Source organism: Sardina pilchardus, chromosome 20, assembly GCF_963854185.1.
Source record: "Sardina pilchardus chromosome 20, fSarPil1.1, whole genome shotgun sequence".
Taxonomy (NCBI): domain Eukaryota; kingdom Metazoa; phylum Chordata; class Actinopteri; order Clupeiformes; family Clupeidae; genus Sardina; species Sardina pilchardus.
Genome location: NC_085013.1, coordinates 12,496,131 through 12,520,859, shown reverse-complemented (window position 1 = coordinate 12,520,859; position 24,729 = coordinate 12,496,131). Strand labels below are relative to the sequence as shown.

At 46.0% G+C, this 24,729-nt stretch overlaps 1 long non-coding RNA gene across 2 annotated transcripts in view; it reads left to right on the top strand.

Moving 5' to 3' along the window:
* The window catches only part of LOC134067816 (uncharacterized), a 67,413-nt gene that overhangs the window by 20,346 nt on the left and 22,338 nt on the right, over nt 1–24,729 (top strand). Inside the window, exons 2-3 of one of the 2 annotated variants that reach the window (XR_009936567.1) lie at nt 16,788–16,892; nt 17,553–17,897. This is a non-coding gene — a long non-coding RNA (uncharacterized LOC134067816). Of the gene's footprint in view, nt 1–16,787; nt 16,893–17,552; nt 17,898–24,729 lie in introns of those variants that run through there. The other variant, XR_009936566.1, reaches the window with a different exon arrangement.

Genomic DNA, 24,729 nt, shown 5'->3' with positions numbered 1-24,729 from the left:
ACACACACACGAGTAGCTGACAGGCCCACGAGGTGTCAGTGCAGCTGCTGAAGGATCCTTTGAATCCAGGTTCAGAGTCACATTCTGTATTTTCCTGTTTTTCTTTTTTCATTTATTTTTTTTGACACAACAGAGCAACTGTATGAAAATTTGACTGAAGCAACTCTTGGATCAGCGTCTCTGTACGTTTGTGCCAGTGTTCACGGTGATGATGAGCGATTCAAGCGCGTCCGTAAACTTTAATCATCTCCGGCAAGTCAGAGGCACGAGAGTCGACGAGGAGGCCCCAAGACACGGCGAGATTTATGGAGAGGCTGTCGGCTCCTGTCACGTATTAATGACGCCGTTTTCCCCGTATTTACTCATGCATTATGGGTGTTTCCGGAGCTGTCTGTTGGGCCTCGCTGGCGTCGTTTGCCGATCTGTTGTTCTGCGTGGCCTCTGGCGCGTCGACACGTCAGGGCCCCAAAAATAAATGGGTCTGCTCACGGGCCAGAGATGCAGTGGCTCTTAAGCAACACTCACACCGCTGATGGCGCCCTAACCCCAGGACACTGGAGCGAGAGAAAGGGAGGAAGGAAAGGGGGGGGAGGAGGAGAAAAAAAAAACCTCACATCACCATGGCAACACAGCACTTTCTGCGCCAAGAACTTGACCTGCTCCTTCGACAAGCAGTCAGTCTGCCAAATGGGCTTCTCTCTCTTTTTTGTTCCTCCGCCTTTTCTCAAGGCTTCTGTCTAAGCTCAGATAGCCTCTCACATGTAGCGCCGGCGAAAATAAAACCTGTAATCTCCGGTTATATTTCCCATCCTATTAGGATTCGGTTGACTTTAATACGGCGAGATCAAAGTTCTGCAGAAAGTGCAAATCACCGAGTGGAAGAATCAGCTGCAGCAAGCCACTCTCCAAAAAGTGTCTCTTGCTCGCACACACACACACACATTTCTAAATATGCGTAATTATTCTCGGGAGAAAATGAAGGTGGCCTCTTAAGTATGCCTTAGTAATACAGGCTGCCTCTGTCAGCAGTGAGCCCCCCTCCTCACAAAAAAAAGCCTCTTGCCCAGGCTTTTTAGGGAGAGTGGATTCCACAGAACAGCATAGAGTTTCCCAGGACACCGGCACAGTTGAAATCCAACTCCGCGGCTGAGCTCAGCTGAGATGGAGGCTAATGATTCCTCTGATCCTGGGGTAATTCTTCCGGCTCCGGCCTTTCAAGCCCTATTGCAGCCCGTCGGAAGGGAAGTAACACATTAGAAGAAACAATCAGACCCCCATCCCTTTCCCTCTTCCCCTTGTTAGTGTCGTATATGTGTTGGACCAGATAGAGGGATGGAGGCCATTAACACCAGTGGTCTTTTTGTCCGTTGATAAGGCCTGACAGATGAGGTGGACTGCTGACCTTTCCCGTGGATGGAGACAGGGGAGTTAATGGTGCACTTCTCTGGCCTCCCACTCCGCCTCGCCCCCCCCCCCCCCATTCCCCACCTCACCCCACGCTCGCTCGCTCGCTCGCTCTCAGACATGCCCTTGGTGAATCCATTAGCACATCAGAGCACCGGCTCCATGCTGGAGCCAGATATAACCGCATCAATACCACATCCCAAGGCCCAGCGGCTGTGGTGGACGAGGGCTGCTCTTCACACACAAATGCCAAGGTTTTATTAAAAACCTGCCGTTATCATTTATTTTCCCTGAAATTAAACTTTGCCGATGATAATCAGAGATGTTTCAGGTGCGCGGCACGTTATTAAATTCATTTGTCACCCACTATCACACTACTTTGTGAAATGAAAGAAAAGTGATTAAGAGATTATCTTGATGAAAGGTAACAAGTAAAACTGGTTGGGTTTTTTTCCCCCTGAAAAGAGAATAGAGGCTGAGATGTACCGCAGTGCAGGTTCGTGCTGCTCTTGAAGTCATCCATAGTTTGCGTAATGGCAGACAGGAGAAAATGCATGTAATCGTAGAACATCAGTTGACATCGTCTTGCTGCACTAATGCAATAACAATGAGCTCACAGCTGGGGAGCCCAGCCAGCCCCACTGGGTTTGTTTTCATTGATATCATTTTGAATGATGATAACATGGTGATTGATTGAAATGCAACACGCTTGTTTTCATTCACCATCTCGTTTGCCTCGGCGAAGATCAAGGAGCTTGGCAGAAGTCGTGTGCAAATTAGTAATTAAAGTTTTACATCACTAAACAAAACACTCGCGATGACTTTATTCTGGGCTTTAGTCAGAGTTACATCAGACTTGGCAAATACCTCTTGATTAAACTACTGTCAGGTGATAGAAAGTGCTGAATTGCAAGCTTAGCATCCTCAACTATTTTGGCCGTTAAACAGCCAGAATCAGGCATAAAGCATTTGTGTTTCTGTTTAGAGTGTGGTTTGTGTGTGACAGGAAAACATGGTTTATTTGACAGCTTTAAGGTTTTTTTGGCATCACTCTCGCTGGCATTGTACCACAATTATTTTCTCAAGTGTTTTTAATCATCCACATTTCCACAACTCTTTGAAAACAATATTGTTGGATCACTGCAAAGCTAGTACTGGGGTGTTAAAATCTGCGCTGCAGTTACTTCCCAGTATCTCACAACCCTTTTTTACACCAGCAACATAACCTCCGATATGAGAAATGACGTACTGCAGAACAGGGAGAGGTCAGGCATGAAATGCAATATAATAGGAATAATGTCGCAGATGTCTGGTAACTGGGAGCCCAGCCTTACAGAGCTTTACTGCTAGGCAGCAGCAGCAGCAGCAGCCTTGGAGGGGTAGAGAACCGCCTGATACATGGCAGGTGTACTTCCTGTTTTGTAATTAGAAACAAATTAGGTTAAAGTGCTTTTTTCGACAGACCACAGAGGGCCAGTGCTCCCTGTGCCTCGAGGCGCTCCAAACTGCACTGGCGACACGCTGGCACCATAATGGAGAAAAAGCATGTTGACGGCCGCTTAAGGAAATCATCCGAATTGAGAGAGGGAGAGGGAGAAAAGCTTGCACCTGGAAATTTCATAGAACAATTTTTGGGTCATAATTAAAGTTTGCGTGATTTTTGTCTGTGGTATAAAAGGGATGGATGGACTGAAAAGGATGGTCGCCTCCACACAAAAGGGAGGTCTTGATAGTTTGTGAGGTAGAAGCTTTTTTTCCTCCCCCATTTGTGTGTGTGTGTGTGTGTGTGTGTGTGTGTGTGTGTGCGCGCATGTGTGTGTGAGGCCTAATTGAACACTGATGGATTTACATTAATTTCCTTCTCACACCTGCCTCCTTTATTTTGCTTGAAGATAGCGCAGGAGAGCACAGTGCCTCCAGACCATTATGGCTAATGGAGGGCTCGGTGCTGGGGGGCTTCTGAGGGAGAGCATCCCATCACCATAGAGAACACTTCCAACCATTCACCAACCATCTGTAGCCCGGCAACAGGGCTACCTGAGAATTTTAAAAATGTAAAAAGACTCTTTGTTTCCTGTTCAGGAAATCCATGGAAACAAGAAACTGCGGTCATGCTGTGCATCTTGATGTTAGTGTGTACCTGTTTGTGCGTGCAGTGCACGCTCGCTTATCCAATATCACCTATGCTTAGATGGTATTTAATGGACTTGATCTATTAATGCTCTCGACAGGGCTGTTGATATATTGCCGCATAGCACATTGCTTAGATAATCAGTTGCATTCATTTTGCCATCCTTGCATCATTTGCATTGATTGCCCCTTACCTGCAATATTGGAAGCACAATATGTGCACTGTATTAAATTGTCATTGAAGCTATGATTTGAATTGATGTGGTATGCAAAGAATTTGTTATATTTAATGATAGTCATTTATATTGTGCAAACATACATAAATGCATAATTCAGTATATACAGTACTCAATTCAGATCAAAGATTTTGCTAGTTTTGCAAAAAAAAAAAAAAACAGATTATGCCCAAATCTGGACACCATTTGGAAGGATAAATATCAAATCCTTTTGAATACAGAATATGTCATGGTCTGATAAACCTGTCGGTGAACACAGGGACACAGAATGTGGATGCTAAGGTTGAATATGTATGGCTTGTTTATATTATCTAGTCATCCATTATCCCATGGGATTATTAACTTATTCAGTTCATTAGTCAACATTAGCAAAGCATTAATGTTAAGTGCCATAGGAAATGCCATATGACTGTTAACCACTGCAATTAATGCAAATTAATGTTACTTAATGGAACCTTAATTTAGCCTTACCTCACAACTTTATGCATTTTTGACATTTAAATGGTGGTACACCACTGACAGGTTGGATAGCTGTCAGGGCTGTCTGTTTTGCACCTCATTCTTCTTAATCAAAATAAGAGCTACGTGAATAGCCTGGCTGACACCAGACTCATGCTCAAATTTCAAATGTAATTGAAAATGGGTCTGGAAATGCTTCGTTCTTCCTGATTTTCAAGGGGTATAACCAGCAGTGAAATCAAATACAAATTGTACTCTTGCCAAAGCTTTTCCAAAATACGCCATATACGTTTATGTCGTTTAACATTGACGCCCTCAGCACAGCCATTGGTAATGTTAAACCGTTATTCTCTGTTTGTCATCATGTGAAGCCTGCCCCATGCTGGATAAGCTGTTCTGGTTCCTGGGTTTCTGGTGATTCAGAGATGGGGTTGAATGAGATGGTCGCCAGACGGACGTGCTGAGCAAATTTAAAGCAGATTCATTTGAGTTCACTCCGGCTAACATAAATATTGCCCTTGTTCTAAACTGGCAACATCAATATGTATTTGAAATTTCCAGATAGACTATATATAATGCTCGATGGGCTGATGGATTACTTTTACTTTTCTGAAGTAAAGTACATTCTTTCCAAATGTACAGTCTGTTAAGAGGGCTGCCCTGACATTATGTTGGAATGAAGCCTTGATCCTGAGCTGAGGAAAGTACCCACTCCTTCAATGTATGACTTAGAGAGATGGCTCAAAGAAACAATACAGACAACAAAGAATGTTTATAAATGAATGTCTACAAGACAGCTACTGTTGTGTCTGAGGCCTTTACAGCTGAACCCTTGACCCTGTGGTGACCCTGTGGAGTACAGCAGATGATTTAACAGTTTTAGGGAGGCCGAGTTGATAAGGGAGTCATCACTGACACTGAGCTATGATGATGAAGAACTAATGCTCATAGGTACTCTATAGAATGTAATGGCTTGTTATGTCATGCAGTGCCTTTTTAAATCTCTGCTATTCATATTAAATCAGGCAAGGATTGGCATTTAATTATGTATATCCTTTTATGTCATAGATATAGAGTCTAGATTTCAGAGAAGTCCATCTGTTTTAGTTGCTAAATCTTTCCTTTGCAGTTGGGGTTTTGTCATTCTAAGAGGGTATCTGTGTTATATCACTCGATTCTTATCTAAAAGAAGAACACAGATGTCAGATTGAGGTTTAGTGGACCTTCATTTGGATTATGTTCATTCACAACCCCCTCTACCCCTCATCGTCATCTACGAACCTGCCTCTACCCAAAGATTTTCACGTAGAGCTCAGGCGTTAGTGCTCTAGAATCTCTGCCTGTAACCTTCGTCTTCATCAGCACATCTCCGTTGATGGTGAGTGCAACTGGAGTGGCCCGGTCAGGGAAACCTCTTTATTGGGTCAGGGCAGCTCTCACCAGCTGGAGCAGGCTGTAATTGCCTCTCACTGACAGGCCAGGGCAAAATTATTGACATGACATTGATAATCTTAATTGCAAACAAATTCTCTGGGGTGTGATTCGTCTCCCCGGCACTTTCCCCGTGTCCATTAATTTGTTTAAACTGTGGATGGATATTGACCCAGTGCGGAGCTTTATGAAATACAGATGGATACATTAAAGTACTTCACTGTATGCTTTCGTTGGGAGGTTGGAAACAAGGTGTGTGAAGCCGCATAATGTAACTGACTGTTTGTTTACCTCAGCAAAAACACATGCATCTGCTGTAAAGTAAAATTAACAGGTAAGACATATTTCAGAATGATTAGATGCACTTTGTAGGATGGAGCATCACATTTTCCAAACCCTGTTCTGTTGCCTCGTGCTTGTCTTTATTAAAAAAGGATTAATGATTTTTAAAGATTTTTAATGAGTTCTTGGCAAATTACCGCAGCCTTTCACAGCAGCAGGCATGCAGTACACACCCTGGCATTTCAGTTATGAACCCTTAGTGGGTTTTCACAAAGGCCAGCAATAAGAGCACCATGGTAGGTGCCAATGGAATAAGTTACTAGAGCAGCTAGCCTCTCGGAGTAGCAGAACAAAGCTTAAATTATCGGACCGCAAAAAACTCAAAATGACAGTCACGCATGTCATATTGCCCATCTGCGCAGTGCGTTTTTTCAGTAAAATCAAACACTCTTTCATAGCAGGATGTTTACTACTTTTTTGGTTTATATTTTGTACAGAAATAAGACCGCTATTTTCAACAGCCTCTGAAGCTTTTCTGTGTCTAGAGCTTAGAGTTCATGCTGAAGTCCAGAGGGCTTACTGTACACTGTACCTCCGATAAGTTGCTGGGTAATGCTGAAAACTGCTACATCAGCCTCAGGCTCAAATCTTTCACCCTGTTACATGGTTTATGTGTCGTCCATGAGGCATGTAATATGGTGAGCCGAAAGCCTGGTCTGTTCACCCTGTAACTAGAGCTAAGTTAAAACCTCTGAATTGCCTCTGCTTGTGTGAAGTATGTATACAGTATGGATGTTCTCTCTCTCTCTCTCTCTCTCTCTCTCTCTTTTCAAGGAAGCTCTTACGAATATAGCGAAATCAGTTCTTTGTCAGCTACAAGAAGCACATAGACACCTCCTTTTGGCACACCCTTGACAACCCTGAAGATACACAAACCAGACAGCTAAAAGGAATTAGATCTGGAGAAACATGACCACTGAACAAACACACACACACACACCACACACACACACACACACACACACACACACACACACACACACACACACACACACACACACACACACACACACACACACACACACACACACACACACACACACACACACACACACACACACAGGCACAGCATTGGAAGAGCTCGCCATGTCCCCCCTGTGCCAGCCCCCCCATCGTATGTTCCTGCGAGTGTTTTGACATGCAATAATGTGTGTGTAGTCCGAGGGAGCGGGGCCAGTTGACCTCTGAGCAGCAGGGGCCACCGCCGCACTGCAGGCCGAGGGACTCACCTCTGGCCCCGCTGGACCCCGTCTCAGCAGGCGAGGGGAAGGCTGTGGGGCCATAGGAACTGTGTGACTATGCGGCCCTGTCTTTGGAACCAGATGGCGGCTTGAGATTAGCCATGCCCCATGTGTCGAGAGGACCCTGCCACTAACGTATGAGAGCGCTATGATAGCCTGATCCCAGAATAGGATTTTTTTATGTTGACTGATATGATGAGGTTTGACCTCTCATTACAGTATAATGATTACAAATTACCTTATAATGTACATTATAATTGCTAATTCCAAGAACTTTTGGTCTTTTGGGTTTACCCCATTTAGATTGGATTGGTCTATTGAAGAATTATTTTAGCAATTGCTCATAGATATTACCATTGTTAAGGTCAAGCTTCTATTAGAAGACGGGGCTTGCTAAAGCATTCAGCTTCCTTAGAGAGTTCTTAGGAAAATGGCATATTTTTCTGATTTTCAGAAGATACAGTACTAGCACTTTATATTTTCCTAATCTGTTCCATGATGAACAACATCTATGCCATAGTCTATTTGTAGAGCCTTAAGTTATTTAGTCTACTTGTTTACCACTGTGGTACAGCAGCTTCTCAGCAGAGTTTTGAGGGTTTGACTGACTGGCCATCTAGAATATTAATTTAACTGTTTTAAGTCACTCCAGTGTTGCTGTAGCCTTGGGCTATTGTCCTACTGGTAAATAAATCCATCTTTAAGCCCTAGCTCTCTTTTCTACAAAGCATGTGGGTGGTGTGATGCTGTATCCACTTTTTTCTTATTGATCCAATAGTGCTCAGTTGGACATCAAAACACATGGATGTTTTCTTGGAAGATTTTCCTCACTTAAACATTTGAATAACTGCCTCTTTAATCTTCATTTCCTGTGTTATTTCACGACCTGACTGATGACCCTTAGGCAGTGGGATTTAGTATATCCAGATGGAGAATTGTATGTAAATCAGTCATAGATAACGCCTTTAGAAAAATAACAACGCATCAATGTTCCCAACAACACTATCGATGAGGAAGATATGTTAAGTATCTTTTGTATTGCTTTGTGTTGCTTTTGTATGCTTGATATGAAATCTGAATTATGAAATGTGAAATGCTCACGAAGGCTGCCCTCTCGGTGATGCTGTTTTTTGTGCACAAAGGTTGCTTTTCTTGGTCATGTTGTTGTTTTGCATCGATTTGCTTTGGTCGGGCCTTCCGGATACTGGCAGCAAACGTGGTATGGTGAAGAAGTGTCATTATGTGTCTTGGGTACAACCTGCCGTGCATTTGCGACTGCCACCAGCCAACTGTGCATTATGGTTGTATCTTACATTATGTTGTTGTGTATGTTAAATATGCTTGGTTGTTGATTGTTCATTGGCCACTGATTTTGCAAGGAAATGTAATTTAGCCACTTTTAAGGAAGAGTCTGCGACAGCTTGCTAATATGAAATCCTAATTTGCTATGAGTAACATTTCTGGATAATATGGAGGGAGTGTAGAGAGTCAGTCATGCCTTGCACATTCAGAAGATTTGGTCCGTGTCCGCAGTGCAGTGTGCATAAATATGCTGCAGAGAAAAGCGAGACCCTCCTGATGGATGAAGAGGAAGTGGTTTGTTGGCTGAAATGGAGGAGAGAGGGGAACTGTTGTTTGCACGCGTACCGTACGGCCGGACCCGCAGATGTGTGCGGCGGACCTTAAGCACAACCATATGAAGCGTGGGGTGGGGGGGCCAAATTGCTGGAGAGCACGCGCTCGCTCGCCCCACTCCAGTGCTGGGGGGAGCCAGCAGAAGCAGCTGCCCTGAAGGAGCAGGAGGCAGGACAAGGTTAATGTACTATGACAGACAGAAGCCAGCAACTCTCTTTAATGTCGTCCCATTAGGATGCCCCCGGTGCAAGCATCTTTTGCATCCTTTAGGAGCCTCTCTGCCAACAACTGGTGGGAGCGAGTGCAGCGCACCAGCTGCCAAACATGACATTTGCTGGCTAGGCCACTGAACCCCAGCAGGTGACATCTGTGTAGCAGCCTTTCATCCCCCTGCCTCAGAATAGCTGGATACCTGTGCCGAGCGGCAGGGCCCCAGAGAGCCCAGATGAATGCACTCAGTCTTTCTCTCCCAGCTGGGCTCCCGATAGCCACGGGCCAGAGCCAGTGTGGCCCGCAGTCCCCCGGCTTCCAGCAGCAACATCTGCACTCTGGGCCCCTCTTTGTGTCCCCCCCCCACAAACCCCTCTATCCTTCCATCCCTCCACCCCAACCCCCCCGCTATGTGTTTCATCAGAGGCTGACAGCAGTGAAAGTCACACACACACACACACACACACACACATACACACACACACACACACACACACACACACACACACACACACACAGGCCTTCTGCAGCAATTTCACCAGCCGCCCATAACTGGCACCGCACGGGATTATTACGCTGGCGCTTGGAGTTTGATCAAATATGTATAAACAAGCTGGGATGCATATAAAACAAACAAACATTTGAGAACAAGCTGAATGAGTGTTCGTGTGCGTGCTGGTAAAATGGAGGGGAGGTGGGGGGGGGGGGGGCGGGGTTGTGAAAACAAAAGTGAACATGTTGGAAGGAGACCTAATGTGATGCTTTGCACAACAGAAGACTCATACCGGAATGAAAGAAAATATTGTACTTTTTATCACCATACTATTCATGCATCTTATGTTTGCTCCAGTTTTCCATTTCTCTGGTAAACAGTGTTCTATGATGAAACTGCATTCATTTGCTATTGGGACCAAATATTGATGGAATGCATATTGAAATCAGTCATAAGTAACTACAATCATTTTTGCCTCTCAGTATTTTAACATTTAACATTTTCTCTACAATAGTGTCTGGGCCATATTTACTCATCTGGAACCAGCTATTTTGTGTGTGTGTGTGTGTGTGTGTGCGTGCTGTGCTCTCTTTGACTTATATGCCTACCATCACCCCATCAGTGCATGTTAATTGGTGTGACACAAGAACAGTGGTCCTGTGTCTCTAATGTCACTCAATCACTAGTAGCGCCGTGACCGACTTCCCAACAAATTTGGCTTTAATTGGCTACCCACCGTGAACTGACACACACAATTTAATCCAATTCACATCATGTAATCTTTGCACCCAGCCAAATTTATTGTCCATGTTACAAATTGGGTTGCAGGAACTCTTTGGGGAATCTTTACATGGTCTCTGCCAACAATGAACTGGTGACTGTTTAGTGAGACGCTGTTCAAATTATCTTGTTGTCATCCGTGTCGTCTGTTTTGTGCAATCACGCAAACATCATTTGGTTTAAGCTGGAATATCATGGTGCCAACAAACTCAAGGTCACGGGGTTATCTCATTCATTAAAGGGTCTCCCTCCACCTCTTTGATTATGAGCCTTCCAATGAAGGCTTTCTGCTTTCATATAGCAGTCCCTCCGAGAATTTAGAACCCCACTTGGTTATCAAAGTGTTCTGATGGTGTATTTGGAACCTTCAGCTTTTTTTGTTGTTTTTTTTTTATAAAAAAGCTGACAGAATGACCTCTTTCAAGTTTGCGAGTTGATAAAATAAGATACTTTCTCACAAGCAAGCTTCAAGTGAAAATATACACAAAAATCAATAAAAGTATATGAAGATCCAGTGAAACAGCATAGATGTGGTGGTGCATAGCGGCTGGGGGGGAACGGCAGGTGTGTGGGATGGTGGTGGTGGTGGTGTTCAAGTCTGCCGGCGAGAGCGCTCCCTCCTCAGCGGCAGATCGGAGGCGCAGCTTTTATCTTCATTAGCGGCTCCTCGCTCCTCAGCCACCTCTCCTGCTCGCAAGCTCGGGGCCCCGGGGTGGCCAGATGCCACTGCGGGCGACGTGTTTAAAAAAGGGCCCGGGCCCCGCTGTGCTCCTTCCTCCCCCCACCGCCCTCCCACCTCCCAGGGTGTGAACCACCACATGGAGCCTGACAAACAGAGCCTGACGACGAGGCCCGTGAAGGCACCTTGTTTGATCAGAGGAGGTGATGGAGGCAGCAGGGAGGGAGGGTGGAGGAGGTGAGGGGGAAGGGGGGGGGGGGGTGCATCCACCTTAGGGGTCCACATGTGTTCAGAAGATGCTGTGAGAACATGAGCGTGTGGGTGAGGGAGAGACCGTGGAGATGGTGGGTGAACCGCTCCTGGTGTCCCTCAAGGAGACTTCTGATGTGAGTTCTGTAGCTGTGCCAAAAGAAGTGGAGTGGTACTGTTGCAACAGTGCAGAGAAAGGTGTAACAGTGAGCTAGCTGGAGGGGCCGTGTATGCGAAGTGTTTGAAATGATGTCAATTGTGTTGCCTTTCAATATGAACAGCTGTTGCATATGTTTGGAGACTCAACTCAACAAAATCAAGGTTCTGTTTATTTTTGGTTATAAACCGCTTTATAATTGTCCATTTTAGTTGGCAGAAGCATATGTGAGATGAAATGTTCATTTATTGTAATGCACATGCTTACAAATATTTAAAGAACACAATTCAGGTTTTTAAACATATTTTTGAAAGACGTTTTGTAGACTACTTTGTAGAACATTCACAGATTAATTGGTCACATATGATCACGTAAGATACAGAAAAGCACACCTGCCATCACGGCAAATCATCCTGGCCACTCTAGTGAAACTTATTGGCAAAATAAATTCAGTTAGTAAGTTGAGCTATTTTTTTCTTCAGTGCCACCTGGCTGATGTGTGTGTAAGTCTATTGCCTTAAGCAAGTTAGATGGCCAGTTTTTGATGAGAACTCATTACTAATGCTTCTTAGTACCATCCGGTAAGCTGTTATTTAACTTGATCAAATAACTGTACGTTGCATAGTATAATATGGTCTACGTTCAGGATAGCCTAGACAGAGCCCAGAAACATTGTGTTAGAGAGAGGCAGAGTAGTCTCACCATCATCAGTTCTCAAGTCAAGGAAGGGGAGCACAGGCAAGATGGAAGCCATGTTGGAAATCCAAAAATGCTCGCTTAATTAAAATCGCTTTCAGTATATTTCACTGTACACGAAACTCTGTCAGCTATTACTTCCAAAACACAGAATCTGGCAAACTCTTGACTTGTTATAATACGATAAGCCACCGCAGCCTTTCCTAGTGCATAAGTTATGGAGTGTTAAATGTGGTGTCAGAGTTTAAATTAATGGCAGTGTGTGACTTCCTCACGCTGTAGTTGCTGATGTCCTGCACATCTTGTTTGAGTCAGAGGCCTTGCCCTCTGTTGAAATCAGACCAATGAACTCAAAACTTGCATCAAGCCTCCCCTCCACTGCTACATTCGTTGTGGCCATTGACTTTCAAGAGACATAACATTTTTATATAATGGATTCGCTTAGCACACCATTTATTGTGTCTTCTAAATGCATTTCCACTTTCTACTGTCACAAGATAAGACACAAATTGCCACATGTGTCAGTGCGATACATGTATTATGAAGTGGGACATGGAGAAACCGACTCCTGTGAAATACCAAGAACTGAAATGATCCTTTGAGAGATTTACGGCTACTACTCCAGTCCAAAGTGAGTAGTGTAAGACATGTGGTGGCTTCTCATGAGCTGTGCTGGAGCGAACGTTCCTGCTTACTGCCAAGCATGTCCATCCTCTCCCCCTTCCCTCCATGTTTACTCACAACAGAGACGCCAGTGGAGCTGCCACATCTGAGCGTGATGGAGGAGATGAAAAGGACTATCGGAGCATACTGTATATGTGGCTCCTCTTTCTGTCTGTCTCTCTCTCTCTCTCTCTCAAAGGTTTGAATTCATAACAGTTCCTACCCAGCTACACTTAGAATGCACATTTCCAGTGAGAACAGCTGGGGGGGGGGAGGGTTGGGGAGATATTGTGTTCCGCTGACACAAATCTCCACATTTTTCTAGTGTGCGGGTCGTTCTTTGCGCCGGTGTGTTGGGGAATGCTGGCGCTCCCGGGAAGAGATAGGGGAGATAGCACTGGCGCCTTCAGCAGAGCCTGCTGAGCATTTGATTGTATGTGTTTGTGTGTGTTGGTAAAGGGGGGTGGGGGGGGGGGGTCATCTTTATCCGAGGCCATTACAAGGAGGATCTGTGTGTAGGGGCATGACTCCGCACGGCACTGGGGTATGCTGGAGCGCAGGGAGCGTGCCGCACAGAGAACATGCTGGCTCCCGTCCCTGTAATTATCTGTGCTAAATGACTCTTGTTATTGTTAGCTAAATGGTACAAAGAGGGGGGATTCAAGCCGCAAAGGAAGGGCATCCAAAACCGAGGCAGGGTCCAGGTGAATGGGAATTATCTAGGAGCTGGAACCAAGTCAAGCGCCCGATCCCCACCTCGCTGGTTTTAAATAACAAACAAGAGTTGGCTGCAAATTGTTTGTACGCCAGCAATCAAAAAAAAAAAGGGGGGGGGGTGGTTAATGCATGAGACAGTGAGGGGTGAAATCATAATCTTTAATTAGTTGGTCCTCCCCCTTGATCACAGAATAAAAGAGAAAGCACGGGATTCACCGGGGGAAGAGAGGAAAATGAGAGCACTTTCACAAGATCAAGTTTGACTGAGTCCTTTCACAGCGTAAAGGTCAACACGATCTGGAGTGACTCAAAGCTTCCTCTCATTCTTGTCATCAGCATAGCCTCCAAACATGCTATTTTGAGTTTCATAACAGCTAACAAATGATTAGAATGATCATAAAAAGTGTTTGTCAACGTTCAACAGCTTCAATTTTACTTAATGACAAGTTATAACCATTCAGATGTGGGGAAGGTACACACAAGTGCTGTGTAGTGGCTTTCTTTAAATCACTATATCAAGTAATCACAACTTCTAAGCAGCCAACCGTAAATAATACTCTGGAAAAACAGAAATTGGCAAAAGAGCCCTTGAGACAGCAACTGAAGTAATGGCACTTATTTTTTAACAACGTCAGACCTCATTTCTCACACACATAAAGATTCATTCTGCTGCGAGGCGAAAACCGAATATCCAAGTATATCTAATGTAGCCTACTGCATATAGAGTCGATTTAGCGGCCACCTAGAAATCCATACGGCGTAAGGGCATTTCTCATTGTTACATGAGATTAAAGGCTTGATTTCCCTACCCCCTGCAATTGTATTGACCCCCTCGCATATCACTGTGATCTTTTATTGATGAATCTATTTGTGTGGCTGAGGAAGTTCTATGGACAGCAGTGAAGAGAGACCTTGTATGAGTGCCATTAGTAAGGATGACCTAAATTGACTGTACATCATGGGACACCATAATCAATGCCCTTCTTAGAACTACTACTTCAACCTGGAATATTGAATATAGTATAATATAATCCCCAATGAAGTGTTTCACTGAGGAAAATGTATTATTATTAGTAGTAGTAATAGTATTAGTATTAGTATTATTATTTATGTGGTATTTCAAACCATGTGTTTTATATTTTATTTGATAATGTGTCCAACCTCTGATATAAATCTTCAGTAGGATTTTGTGCCTGTAATTTTGCTAAGGGTGCTTTGTGCTGAGATGTAAATTAAAAGTGGCAGCACTTTTGTACAAACCTATAAAAGCATCAGGGTCTGCAGTTGCTGTGGGCTCTTTGAGTCCGAGTTCTCTACACAAACCCCAGCAGCACTGACAAGCCCTACTCTACCGAGGGGCCATTTGGAAGATTAACCATCATTTTTCTCAAGAAAATAAATTAGTCTCTGTACACTCTCTCTCATGTTACTCTGAGACACACAACAGACATACATAAGCACACACACACCACAGTCCCAGGTCTTAATATCTTGACTTGGCTATAAAACCTGGATGTCAGGATTTACGAGCCAGATTCTCTGAACCAGCATTTGCTTGTGGTTACTGGGGACCCCTGTGGGTGGGAACAACCTGAGTTTGGGATGGCAGCAGGAAGCCCACCCCCTGAACCCCCCACCTCAACACACACAAGCACACACCCGTGTGTACACACACACTCTGCCATAATCCCCTTGTCTCTCACCAGTGGACGGAGGCAAAGATGCGGGGGGCTGGAGTGGTGCTGGAGGTAAGGGTGGGTGCCATGCGTGTGACTGTTGAAACAGATGATGATAGTGTGTGTTTGTGTGTGTGTGTGTGTGTGTGTGTGTGTGTGTATGCCACCTATGTAAACAGCACTCGGCTGTGGGCCTGATGCAGCAGTGATACAACCCTGCCCACAGAGCCAGTGAGTCTAGACTCCAGATGTGCTTGAGCAATGCCATACCAGGGCCAGCTTCAGTCCAGCGGAATATTTCAACCAGATGACAGCTATGTGCTAACAGGACAGGGCCTGCTAAAATAGGGACCGCGCCAGGGCAGAGGAATTTGTTACTCAGGCTTAACCATGATGAGTAGGGAGAGTCGAGCGCCACTATATGTTGAAGCTGAGCGCCGAAAAACAGAAACGTGTTATTTGCGGCGACGCATTCCTCAGACGTCTGAAAATATTTTAATGAAAATTGGGCCAGACCTATTGTTGATTTCTAAATGAGGGGGAAAAAAAGTCTAGATGAAGTTCATTTCTGGTAGTTCTATTTTCAGTGTTTCACTGCAAAAGTCAGATGGTGGTAATTTTGTGAAATGGCAAAGCTTTTCTGTTGGGATTAAGGACACCCACAGGATACTGTGCGGACTAAGAGTTTCAACCTGGAGACGCCAGCGCAAAAAACCCAGACGAAGGGTTGAAAAGTTGAGCCTTCTCGAATGCCTCTTAAAGATGAAATATGTTTGCTCAACGCAGCAACAGAGAGAGTGGATGTTGACTCGCATGGAATAGCCATCTTGACGAAACGCTCTCCGGCGCGTCTTCTGCTTACGTGACTGTGTCATAACCAGCTATTCTGGTAGGTTTGTTAATTGTTTGTCACCCACCAGGTGCCATCTGTCTCGGTCCCTCAGTCCCCGAGCCATGTGCGGAGGCCCGCCACGTGCTCCAGCAGCACTGACCTCCACCGCACCACCCATCATCTAAAACACACTCGCCCGCTCCGCACGTCCTCCGCGAGCCGCCGCCACGCAGCACCTGTTTATTGACATGTTTTTGCTAACCTTCGTTCATCACCGGGGCACGACCGCGGGAAAAAAAAACGCGGCACGTTTTGCGAACCGTTGTCTCGCGGTTAAGAATCGCTTCGCACCCCAGCCCTCCCACTCAACGGCAAGCTAGCGCTTCTTTCCACAGAGATAAAGGAGATGTTAGCATAATGCATAGGAAACGTATCAAAGGTGTTTGTGAGCGCGGATGAGAGCAGGGCATTCATCACCGCGCATTTAAATGACTTTTTTCCTTCAAACGGACTTGAGGGAGAGGCGAAAGGAGCAGCGACAGGCGCGACATATTGCGTGACACGGAAAAGCGTCGGTCGCGCATCAGCGCCCCCAGTCGCTTGGTCTCGCCGGCAGGCAGGGTCACCTTCACCTGCGCGTCGCATCAAGCCCGGCTCAGCGACGGTGACAAATGAGATGTGGCGCTCTCGAGAACATACCGGCACAGACTTTTCGCTTATTTATTTATATATTTACCTTTTTTTTTTTTTTTTGCAGATGCCGACGCGGGAGGAGTAACTTAGTCCTGGTGCACACGGGGTCACCTTCAGTATGCAAGCGAGACGCTCCGGCCGTCACGGGAGCAAGGGGAACAGGCGAGAGGTAATGAGCCGTTTCCACTCGAGAGAAATAAGACAACACTCTCTCTCTCTCGCACTTTTATGCTGATGGGGAAGGGTGGGGGAATTCAGTGGCAAGGGGGGAGAGGAGGGCGTTTTTGTGTGGGATATCCCCCGTGAGGTGGCAAGGCAGATTTTGTGTGTTGTGGAATATCCAAAAAGTCATGCGTCCAACTTCTCCTATTAGCACACACGGTTTCTTTTAAAAGTATGATTGATGGATGCATCACTGATATTCCCCACATGGTTTCAACTGATCACTGGACAACAGCTTTTTTTTCCCTCTTTAGGGTTTAGCTATTTTATTGTCATTATTAATCATTGGTTTAAAGCTCTGGTGACAACTTCAGAGAACTGCTGTTACAGCTTATTGCCAATGGAAAGACATTGCTGAATGTTATTGTTCTCTTTGGTCACAATAGTCGGAGCTGATGTCACGACAAACGCCACCATGGCTCCACGCTCAAGTGCGCCAGCAAACAATTTTATCGGGCACCCTCAGTCTGCTCCGCAAAATCTGTAAACTTTTATTCTGAATATCAGAGACTTAATGTAAAAAAAAAAATCCTCTTTATGGGATCTAGATTGTAAAAGAGGGAAAGTATTTCCTCGTATTGATTTATTGTTAAACATTTCCTAATAGGCAAGGAACTGTGGCTTCCCAAACCGCCGGAATCCCACAGCCGCATACTTCGCTGACGTCCGTGTAACGGCAGCGCACATTCCCCCGCTGCCGACACTGCGAGCCGTGGTGTTGTGATTGCCGCTGGAAGTGCTCGAGTGTCCTGGCGGCCCTGAATTATGATGTATATGTGGTGCGAGTCATTATGCTCTCCCCCTTCTGCTTAAATAGAAACACATTAAACCGAGCTGCTCGCTCGAGCCATGCCTCGTCATGGAAAAGGAGAAGGGGGAGAAGTATACAAGCGAAGAGGCCATTATCTTTGGGTTGGAGTGCGCTGCTGGGCCGGGGGAACATGACCCGACATGCCCTTATATGCCAACAGATGTTTACGAAGAGCGTACGTTTTGGAATTGTTTTGCGCGCAACCTGATACAGTGTGATGGTTTGTGTTAATAAGACCTCGGCAGCGCTGCTTGCAAACCAACCTCTGACTGTACCTCATAGGAACCACTGTTAAGTGTGCCCAATATAAACTGAACCTCCTCATGAACTCCATTGGACCATTACTCCCTAAGACCATGACTGTTGTGTTTCATGATGTTTACGTTTTTACACAATAGGTCTCGTTAAATTGTGTTTGTTATTCCCTATATAAACGACTCCGCTAGCCCACAGTCTACTCCGTTTTACTATCAAAAACAGGCCTGCTGGACACAGATAAAGTAGACAAAACTTTGAACAAGGTTAGAATCGACAGTGGTATTCCCTGTTTCAATATTAGGTTAGAGGTCGATTTGAAACCAAAAGCAAACCCCCCAAAAAAGACCTTGTTTGTGTTACTCCAGTTTCTACTGCGATGATAAATACATCCAGTTGTTTTTTTAAGCTGTTAGGCGCAGCACTCAGGACAGCCCTAGTCCAAATCTCCTGTAAGTTCTGGTACAGATGCTGGCAGATCTGGACAGAAATGATTATCAACTCCAGATCCCACAAGCCAGCTTTCCAGTAACACTGCTTCAGAAAAAAAAAAAAAAACTGCTCAGAGGATGCCAGGGAACACAAGCCAACAGGCGCCAGAAATTAATACCAGCAATGGGGCTACACAAGGGCCCCAACCGATTGGCTCTGGAGCGCCGGCCGGAGAATCCATGCAGAGCTCTGTTGCGTTGACTGGAAATGATGTCAGCATGAAGGTGTTTGTCTCCGTGTGCAGACTGTGACTGGACTGGGCTCGGACACGAGTGGCACGGGGGCTCGGGGTGGAGAGCCCAAACAGCAATGTGTCTCTGGTGCCATCACTCCCTGGCGGGAACATCCCGGTCCTGCCCCGGCCTCGGCCGCTCAAACATCTGAGAGCGTCTTTTCGCTTCGGAAGATGTCTCGGAATTCCATTTGGAAGGAGCGCCGAACAATAACATTTACTTACAAAAGGAGCTGCGTTTCATTCGGCACATGTAATTATCCCTGCGCACGCAGTCTCTCAAATCACTCTCTGCCCCTCAATCATTCAGGAAATTATGTTTTGCGTGAGGGGTAGAATCTTTCTGTCACGTCAGCCAGTTTTTTTCTTCCTCAAGAGGATTTTTCAGGATGAGGCCTCTGTGGTGTATGGAAATTGGATAGAGGTTATCAATAGAGTCATCAATAACAAACCCCATACCAAAACAAACGTCAGCTCCCACAGAGAAACCCAGACCTTCTGTTGGTTTCTGGCACGGCCTCCTTGGTGTGTTTTAAAACACACTGTGTCCTCAGATCAGCCATAATGTACCAGCAGTGGGCTAACTAGAGACTTCCATGTTTGTGATGTCTATTCTCCTCAGCGTTGGGAAGAAGGGTGGGTATTACAATGCAGCCATGTGGCTGTTTGTGACACATATGTATAAATACAGGAGAATACAAAAGGAGCTTGTAGAAGTTCACAGAAAGGTGACGTTTCAGGCTAAGATTTAATGGCGGATGTATTGTTTGACACAAGATGTATTGTATGATAGAACAAAAAGATGCACAGACAAAGCAAGAAACAGTCTCCTCCATCAGAAATACTCTGTCTGGGTTAAGATGACAAAGCTGCTTTCTCACAATAGACTTTTCAATAAGTCAGTAAGGGTGGCTTTGGAATCAAAGAGTGCCAGAGAGGAAAATGGATTTGGTCATAACGTGCAAAATCACAGTGATTACAATCATCGCTCTATTCAACTGGCAACCAGCAAGCTTGAATGAAAGCACAAAATGAAAAAAAGTTAGGAACTTTTTATTCTTGAAAGCACACGCTTAAAAAAAAAGCTCTTTGTGCCGGAGTTTCTAAGTTGGTATAACTACGTAATCGCAGACTGAATCATATAGAGAGGAAATCTTTAAAGAGTCAGCGGGCTACGCTCAAAACTTTTAACAGTTCAAGAAAGTGTGCCTCTCTCGCTTGGTTACTTAATCTCTCGGCATGAAGAATGTCCTCATTTTTTAGTGTGTGGCCACACTGTTAATAGAACCAGATGTAGGGAACCAGCAGGAGAGGACACTAAGCAAATTTGGCTTCTGTTTTCATTTTTCACTCTCCCTTCCCAAACCTCTCCCCAACCATTACCTAACGGCCTGTCCTTTCCCTTGAAAAAAGGTGACTGGACGTGAAATATGACAAGTCGAGTTCGCTTTACAGCGGCGTGGACCGAGATCACGTTACTAGAGCAACAGTGGGCTTGTCAGGCCCGTGGTTGAGGCAGAGGTCACGGCTGCGTGAGCTGTGTGAAGGCAGTCCACACCGCTGCAGATGTGAGCGGCCCAGAGGAGGGTTGAAGGAGAGGGGAGAGGGGAGAGGGGGTGGTGGGGGGGGGATGGAGGTCTCGGCTAAACGGAACAGCTAAACGGAACAGCAGCTCTGGTGGGTTCTCGCTCCCTCGGGGTCAGCGATGCCCTGGAGCGCCCAGGTGCCAGCCTCCAGGGCCTGGGCTGGGGACAAGTCGAGGAGGAGTGCTGCCGTCGAAGCCCCAGTCCTCCTTCCTCCTTCATCCTCCACCTCCTCCTCCTCCGCCTCCATCCTGGAGCTGCTCCTGCTGCTGCCGCCGCTGCTGCGGTGGGTGGGCCACGGGGAGGGCAGGAGGGGAGGGCCGGGGCTGTCACAGGGACTCACCGTGTTTGGATAAGGCCAGCGGAACATGTGGAGGAATCAGCGTGAGGCATCACACCTGGAGGAAAAGACAACTAAATCCAGCCCCAGTGCCACGGCTCGCGGCTCCACAAAGTCTAGCCAGCATCTGGAATGGATATCAGGAGACGCGGCCTCGGCTCGCACGAGCTGGCGCTTCTCCGCACCTTTGCAGTTTCGCAACTGAAAAGTAAAACAGACACCGAGGATCCCTCCGCTTCTGAGCTTTAAAAAAAAAAAAAAAAAAAAAAAAAAAAAGCGAAAGAAAAGACAAACTCCATCTGCTGTCCAGGATGTTCTAGGTAGCTTTGCGTGGTGAGACAAAGCAGGTAACGTCTTTATTTAGTTTTATGGCTTCACCCCTCTTCCCCTTCTAATGTGTCTCGGCTTGACTCGCGGTGCCTGAGAGCGTCTGGATGCCAGGATTCGTGCATACCTGAAACCCGAGCTGTTATCTCCAGCCCCTTTTTTCACACTTTGGAGTTCGGCGAAGCGTTTGCTGATAGACAGCAGCTGTCTAAATCTATTTTCTTAACCCTTTCGCAGTGTTTGTGCTGCAGCCAGTTCGGATGGCTGGGGTGGATGAGGGGGCGAAAGGGGGCGTGGGGGTGGGGGGTGGGGGGTGGTGGGGTGTGGTGGGAGAGGAGCTCTCCTCGGCGGTGATGGAGCGTCGCTCAGGGCCGGGTCGTGTTGTGACTGCCGAGAGGCCCGGCTTGGCCCATGTTTGTTTACACGGAGCTGCTCACTCACCCAAATAATCGCGCGTCGTGGGCCCTTTTTAATTCACGTCAAAAGGGGCGAAGCGAGCCAGGTCGAGCCGGCGACAGCTTTGATAAGATACTCAAACAGAGCTGGGCGCTACCCAGGGCTCTCCTCCTTCCCACCCACGTGCTTCACCTCTTTGTTTCCCCCATTAAAATTCTCAACGAGACATGGTTTTGAAGTTCACATGGCTCTCTCTCTCCTTTCTCTCTCCCTCTCTCTTTCCCTCTCTCCCTGTGCCTCTCCCCAAAGCCACATTCCAAGTCGTAGGAGCCATGATGAACTATCTGTCACTGACTTTGAATGAGTTTCCGAGGTGTGCATATTTCAGTGGCAAAAAAAAACGTCCACTGTTTTTTGTTCGTCATGTTGTCGCCAGCGTTGGCTTTCACACGGTAAAATACTGCGCTGTTGTCTGGGGAGCCCAATGCCACTCTGCCATGGGAAGCCTTTCATTAAAATTCTTTTCATGACCCTGGTATTATGTCCACAGAGAGGGCCCACATACGTGCTTTTACTTCTTTGTCGGGTGGGAGGAAGTGAAGGAGGAAATGTCAGAAGCATCCATAGACAGTGAGATGTTTTCTTTTTTTATCTCTGTGTAGTTTCACACTTAGCATGCAGGCATGGTGTCCAACCCTGAGGTCTCTGACCCGGGCACCCAATCCTTGGCACGGCAGAAAAATAAAAACGCCAAAGACCTCATAAAAGAACACAATAGCTCAGATATATTTCCACATTTCGGCCATTTCATAGCTCTCTCCATAGTTGCATGGATGCATAGTGGTTGATTTACCTTCATCTTCACAGGCATTTAACAGCCCTTCACGATTACAATTACCGATTGCTATAATGTATATAGCATAATATGTTATGGTCTGAAAGCTAAAGCATTACAAAAACCTGAAGGCACATTTAAAGATATCTCAAGACTAATAATTCCTACTCTTAGCCACATGCATCAATAGATTGTTGCTTCAGGAGAACCCCTTATAGCTTTAAGCCTTTCCACTGAATCTTCTGTGCTATTAGACACATGGATTAATTGCCTACTTATCAGGGGCAATAAATATGCCATATAGTGTGAACCACTACCTTGAGGACAGGCTGATGGTATATGATTGTAATAATTGCGTGAGCAGAGCACCAGTACTTAGCTGCAGGTAATGGTAGTGGTGACTGGCGCATATAGTCCTCTTCGCTGGTACACAAACGCCGCCAATTAGCGCTCCATTCATCAGGCTGATTGGTCCTGCTGGAATTGCCCACACCCGTTTTTAGTAATGGCAGACAATACTAGCACACACACACTCTCTCTCACACACACACACACACAGTCACACACACAGTCACACAGTCACGCTTTCTCTCTTTCTCTTTTCTATTTCACACACACAATTATACACACGTGTAGCTCTTGCGATGTTTCACAGACCATGTCAAACGTGGGAGCATTGAGAATATTGTTGTTTGGGCTTCTCCATTTTGATGAGATTGTGTGTGTGTGCTGTTGTGTGTGCTAATGCTGATGCCGGCTTAATAGATTTCATGGAGTCTCAGGGGCCGGAGGAGAGGCCAGTGCTGTTCCCCTTCCCTCCACTTGATGGTGCAGCGGGTGAGCAGCTGCAGCCAGCTAAGGAAACCAGGGCAGATAGACAGACACACACACACAAATACACGCACACACACACACACACACACACACACAGAGAGAGAGAGAGAGAGAGAGAGAGAGAGAGAGAGAGAGAGAGTCCCTAAAGCTCCCTAACTAGGGCCATCATTGTGACAGGATTGTCCTCTTGTAATGTCTCTGCAATACACAATCATCTGTTTCTTAATTCCTGCCCTGAAGCCAGTCGGATGTGGAACGGCATTGGCCCAGGCCTGTAATGCAGCGAGGAGGTGTGATGGGGAGGGGGAGGGGGGGGCTCTGGCTCACTGTTGTGTTGTGTTATGGGGATTCTGCTCATTTTGAGTGTTTTCTTCTCCTGGTGTGATGGGATTCTCACAGACTCCTCCTCATTATCTCTCACCAGAAGTCCTATTTATGTCAAGGACACTACTTCAATCACGAGAGAGAAAAGTATAGATTTGTTGATTTTCTTTCTCCCTCAGTGCCTCCGTCTTCGCCACGGCTCCCGCAAATACATAATCGTGCAGCTCTTAGGGCATTAGAGGATGGAAATGCAAATATGGACTATGTAAATGATATGTATGTTTGAGACAATAAGTAAGCTTAACAAATAACAATTTATAATTAGATGTACTTAAGTCTCACGCAGACAGATGCAAATTTGCATACCAGCTTACTTTGAGAATGTGTGAAATTTATATTTGCAGTGCTGTTCTAATTCAAATTAATGGCCTTTATCTCTTGAAATATTCCATACCTTACATATGAGCATGCTGCTTCACATTGAAATATGCCACATCAAATGCAAATGTAGCATATAATGCATGACACCACCCCATAAGTAAAGCAAGCATGCAAAAGAGTCGACTAACACTCGAGGTAAATATTTGCCCGTATAATATTTGTCTTAATCAACTTGCTTGTGGGAGATCCGAAAGCGGAGAATTAGCAGCGATCCCGTGCGCGTGTTTGTTTGTTCGCGCCGCGAGAACATGCGAGTCCGGGAGCAGCAGCTGTGTTGCCGCGGCTCGGAGTTCAACCCTGCCGCTGCCCTGGTGGGGTTCCTGTCGCACAGCTGGGCGCCCGTGACCCGACTCTCTCCTCCTCGCCGCGCTAATTCGGCCCAGAACCGCCGCGCGCTCGCTCGCGCCTCCTGCTTCCGCCCTACGCAGCGCTGCTGCACCGGAGCTCCTGCAAGGTTACAAATCAATTAGCCGCTGAAATGGCAAGCACTGCTGAATGCAAATGGAATTCGATCAACCAGTGGGCTGCTTCGTTTCTGACCTGAGTTGCAGCCTCTTAGAAAATAAAATAGATAAATAAATAAACACACACACACACACATACACACACACATATTGTGCTTTAAGCAAGAGTCTAGTCTTAGAGCCCCCCCAAAGACCAAACACAGTAATAGCTATGAGTTTACAACATCACAGGTGAGGAAGAAACATCTGATCATATCTGAAACAGTGCAATATGAGAATTGGCGAGCTGATACCCCTTTGTGTTGTTTTTTATTTGGCTCGCAATGCAACGTGACTAGAAAAAGGACCTGCAGAAGAAGGGAGGAAAAAAAAGAAACAAGGTTATCCGGTCTTGTCTTTTTTCATGCCTCTGCCTTTCAAATCCCCCCCCCCCCATCCCTCCACCCACCC